This window comes from Pinus tabuliformis, chromosome 4_2, assembly GCF_031772625.1.
Source record: "Pinus tabuliformis cultivar Carrire ecotype Pingquan chromosome 4_2, CPIR1, whole genome shotgun sequence".
Lineage (NCBI taxonomy): Eukaryota > Viridiplantae > Streptophyta > Pinopsida > Pinales > Pinaceae > Pinus > Pinus tabuliformis.
Genome location: NC_142304.1, coordinates 731,448,045 through 731,453,688, shown reverse-complemented (window position 1 = coordinate 731,453,688; position 5,644 = coordinate 731,448,045). Strand labels below are relative to the sequence as shown.

The window sequence follows — 5,644 nt, the reverse complement described above, 5'->3', positions numbered from 1 at the left end:
CTATTTGTTAATGTTATCACTAAAATCCAGTTTTTGCAGACTTGTGCATGTTATGTTTGGCAAGGCAGAGTTTGGTATGGGTGCCAACAACTTCATTCTTCTCAAGATAAATCTTGACCAGATGGCCATATAGATTCCATACTGAAAGTGGTATGCTGCTATTGAGCCTATTTTGGCTCACTAAAAAGATTGCAAGGCTCAAGATATTGAAGAGCTCTAAGAGTATAGGGTGTATGTGCATGTTAACATTCAGATAAAGACTTTGCAAGCTAGATATCCTTGCTAGCTCTTTGGGTATTATTCCTACGGGCCCAACTACAAGAAGTTCAATAGTGTAAGCAAATATTGATGGGTCTTTGTATCTAAGAGTGATATTTCTACTTTCTAGTTGAGATGTGTGCCATCTGCGTTTATCCATTAGAATCCCCTCCATTGAAAGAGTGGAACTGAGACCTTCCATGTTGAAAGCAACACATTATCACCATTGACCTAACCCCCAAGAGTGCCCTTTATCTCCATCAATAAAGTTGCATCAATGGTGATCTGAGAAACTCTTAGCAACATAGGGATCTAGCATAAGATGACGAATAAAAAAAGGAGTTTGATGGCCATTTTTCACTCTAAAACTCTCAGAACCACTTGATTAAAGGCTTATGGAAGCATTTTTTATACTTTCCTCATCAAGAACATAGGCTTTCACGTTCATTTGAGTGCATGGGAAAGCTCTACAATCCTCCTTTATAAAAATAGAAATAAAAATTAATATATATATATATATATATATATATATATATATATATATATATATATATATATATATATATATATATATATCATTAAAATATTAGTCATGGCATCCATAAAAACGTAGGTTGTGTCTAAAAAATTCAATTGAAGTGGAGGAAATAGACATTTCCTAGAGGTGGGTGCTGGCAGTAGACTCATAACATGATATGTTTTTTACCTGAGACATTGTAAAATAACAAATATTATTCAACATATATGAAAAATCTTACAACTTTCCATTTTTCTAATCTTCTCTACACTTTAAATCTAGGAAACATGGATATGCAAATTATGAATCTAAGGAAAGATGCATAATATAAGATAAATGATGTGTAGACATGAAATTATTTTAATGATATTGTATATTTGTTTTATGGGGGTTTTAGTTCTAACAAATAGAATGTTAGGAGAAATAATATCTGTAGCAGTATGAATTGCAAATGAACACTTATATAATTGGGCAACACAAATAGGCCAAGTTGCAGATTGGAAAATAAAGAGAAACATATAAGAAAGGGCACATTCTGAAAATATTTTTGGAACTTCCAAATAATATACTAATAAAATATAGGAATAGGAAATTCTAGGGAATACACACCCAAAAAACTAAATCTTTACGCCACAAAGAAATTTGCTACATAAACTCCAAAGCCATGGGAAAGCATTGCACAAAGATAAGGAGGAATGGAACATGTATAAACACAACATCGAATAAAAATAATAATAAATCTTTTAACATCCTTTCAGAGATACTTGGTTTATGGGACTTGTTTTCCTAAAATGAAATTAAGGATCAAATTTGGCCATATTAACTTGACAACATCGTCTATGGGGCATGTTTTCTTAGAATCAAATTGAGGATCGAATTGGCCATATTAACATGGTTGCATGGTAAATGGGACCAATCTTCTTAGAACCAATTTTCTTAGAACTTTTCTCTAAAAGCACAACAATATTATACAAATAGGGCTTTACATTTTACTGTTCAAGATTTACATGCACATTTGCACTAGTTTACTTGTGTGATTTGGAAGATTGGATAGATCATCTGGAATATTGTGACAAAATAGATGGCCTTAGAAAATGGCACACATCCTCCAAATCACACTATAGAATTGGAAACTATGAAGTGTGGAAAACGTATTCAAACATCTGAAGCTTACCATATCACAAACCCAACTCATATTCAATTATACAGATGATAAAGAGGATGGTTTCTCCATGGTGCTTCTAAAAAATGGGTGGACACTATCCTATATCGATTTGAACTGAATTCACAATAATATAATTTCTTTCAACCGCACAATTTTCGTTATTTCTATCAATCCATTAGATACACCAGGTTTGACGTACTTTTGAAATAGCAGCTATCTTCCAATTCTTTACTCAATATAATGAGAAATATTTATACGCCTGATTAAAAGCATGTTAAGAAATATATGTCCCCAGTCAGAGATTTCACAATCCACATCTACCAAACTATATCTTTCATGATCCATACATCTCTATCCATATCTTTTTTCATCCATATGTCCCCGCTTTCATGACCATACAATTCCATAAGACATAGTAGGGGTTAAGAAGAAATATGGTGAAAGTTCAATGAAAATAATTATTGGCATAAATAATGAGAATAAGGAATTAATAGGTTGAAACACTATTATTGATATATTACTATCAGACAGGTAATGTGATTTCTTAGTTATGCAGCTAAAAGTAACATACAAGGATACTAATGGATAAACAAAGAAGTTCCTAAATAAGGATGTAGTGGTATGGCATGGGAATATAAGGCCATCATGGCATTTAATATAATGGATATACTCAACCATATATCATTAAGGATGCAAATAAATTAGAGCTGATTAAATAATGATGACAAAGAGACATGAAACTGGTTTTTGTAATGGACTCTCATGAGATACACTGTTTCATATTGAGACATTAAAAAGGAAGGCAAGTGGATACCAAAATCTAATATGACCAGCCTAGATCCATCTTAACTCTGGATTTATGAAGTGCCGAGAGGGATCAAATCTCTTGATGTAGATCCAAAGTTAACATGGATCTAGGCTCGTTTAATTATCAACCTTTAAGTAGTCTACACTAGAGAAGAATACCATGGGAAAAACCATGGGCTGGAATCCAAAAATGTTTTTATTTTATTTTGACTAACTCAAAATGTTAAATATTACAACATCTCTACCATACTGCACTCGAAAGCGCATCTTGGAGCCACAATTAAAGAGGCTTCTAGTAGGGGAATGATAACCATAACATAGATAGGTCTATAAATGGATGCCAACAATTGTCTTGATACAAGGCCACGACAAAAGAAATATTACACAGTATATAACCACGTGTTAGATTTTACTTTTTAATCCACTAAAAAGTAGTATATTGCAAGACACAAAGCATAGTTGATAAAATGTCTAAAGGAAAATTATCTAACCATGATTGGTAGATTTTTCCACAAATAGATATATTTAGACTAATATAGAGATAAAAGAAAAAACTTTTAAATCAAACAAAAAAATAGCCATCCGTCATCTTGATTTATGTCTAAATTGTTCACTGTGAATAGTGAGATTTTCAAACTTACTCTAATTGCTCAGGAAGGTCTGTCATGCGGAAAGAGTCAATTTTGCAGACAAAACCGACCTCCCTAGAAGCTAAGGCTTTCTAGTGACAAACAAGACAATTAAGCACTATCTTTCCCTAAATATGCATTTAGAATACAAGCAATCAGGTGTTTATAACATACCTTTAGTCCAACGCTGTTTGTAGCAGTCCAGCCTCTCCGATCCATATGAGCTCCTCCTCTTCGAAACCTGCATTCACTAACAAGCAAACGATTACATAGCACCTGAATAACTCATAAAATAAAACATATTCATCATAAAGACCAAGGAGTATATGAAAGAAATTATATATAACAACTTGGTTAGAAAAATGAACTTAATTGTATTAAGTGGAAACAAAAGAAACCATTACAACCAGTGCCTTGGTGTTGTGCAAGTCCCTCCCAGGGTCCAGCAAGAGTTCTCCTCTACTTTGATCAGCTCACCTACTTCCAAATGAAGCTAAGAAAGGATGGGAATCTCTCCTCTCAAGCTCTATAAGGGAGTCCTAATTTCAGCAGCATCTACCCTTAGGAATGTTCAGCTTTCAACCTCCCCTCCCTCTGGCCCAATGCCTTTATTTATAATGCTTTGGAGGAAGTTAATCAGGTCCACCATCAATGGGATAAGCCCCTCTTTCAATGGGATAGCTCCCCTCTTGATGGGATAAGTTCCTCTTTCATAGGGATACATGAACCATCTGGAGGCGCTCAATACACGTCAAACCATCTTCTAGAATGCTCTAGAATCGACCACAAGTAACTTTTTTGAAGTCAAACTTGCGCCTTTTGACCTTTACAGGAGTACGCACCCACCCCTTTACAGACAGAGTGTACAAGTACGCAGATAAGGTTAAGAGAAACTGCGTAACCAGAGTTAATTGACTTTTTAAGGACTTTCTCTCTTTTTTGGAGTTTGACATGAGGAGCAGAGGTATAAGACTTGCCAAGGAGGATAGTATGACTGTTGATGGAGCCATACTAACCGCAAATAGTCATGGTGACAAATTTTAGTGGAACAGATTGCCCCCTAAAGTGCAAAGCCTGTAGTAGATTAGGGTTTCATATCATCTAGGAAGGGTGAAGTACTTTATCATTTCAAGGATTATCTTGTGGAGAGCCCAGTCAGAACCTGCAAATATTCAACACAAAATACATATGTAAGATCATATCATCACTAAGGTAGGCATTCCCATACTCAGATTGAAAACTTTAACTAACAACTAACTACTGCTCTGATATAGGAATGATTTCGCAATACATCATAATCATAGACTCTTGTAGACACAGTATGGACGCAGCCATCTGTTTATGATTAGTCTACTATACAATGAATACAAAAATCCTCGCAGCCTGGATGGTGGAAACTAGATCCAGGGTCTTCGTTTCTACTTCCCGAAATGGTACGATTCTATCCATGCGAATAAATGAGTTGATGTCGAACATGGTAGAAACCACTTGATTACCAGTCGATGATGTAAATTGTTAACAAGTGTGAGAGAGACCACCAGTGATGTCAATGGTTCTCAAAGTACCCAGTACAATCCATGAGATGTGAATGAATGAGTTTATGTCGAACATGTCATGGAATCCTTCGATTGAAAGTCAATGATGTAAACCGTCGTCAAAGGCGAGAAACCTGCCATTGATGCATGCAGATTTCAAGGTACTGACGATTTCTAGGTCATCTTTCTAGATAATGTGCTGATGTCGATAGAAAGCGACTCGTTGCAGGCAAGCCCACAACACGAAATCATAGATCAAGTTGAAGAAATGTAGCTGTAAGGACTGACTCAGCGATGGTCGAGATGGATGACAGGTATTTTGCAGATGAATGGTTTATTTACAGTGACCTCTTGAACACATAACGACACAACAGATGGTTTGGTGACAATTGACCCAAAGTTAATACCCAGAACCGGCTGAAGATTTTCAAAGTGGTTTGATCAACTGTTAGGCAAAGGATTTCCCAACCCAGGTGAATGAAAAGTGTCGTGTTCAAGAGTGGTGATAAGGTTTCTTCTGAGACAAAGGATAACAAATAGGCTCATTTTTCTCTCTTTTCCCCCACCATTTCTGGCAAGTACCTCTTTATTTTTTACAAGCTTGAGGAGGATAACATTTGCTTGATTATAAGCTCATCCTTCGGATGAGTCCAACTTAGTTTAGATTCGAACCCTAAGAAGGAGTGGTTCGTTCTTGTTTGTAATCGAACAGGTCCTTTGCTGTGAAATTTTA

At 35.5% G+C, this 5,644-nt stretch overlaps 1 pseudogene; it reads right to left on the bottom strand.

Moving 5' to 3' along the window:
* Nucleotides 1-612, bottom strand: LOC149171692 (putative kinase-like protein TMKL1; annotated as a pseudogene).
* Nucleotides 613-5,644: the final 5,032 nt, after the last annotated feature.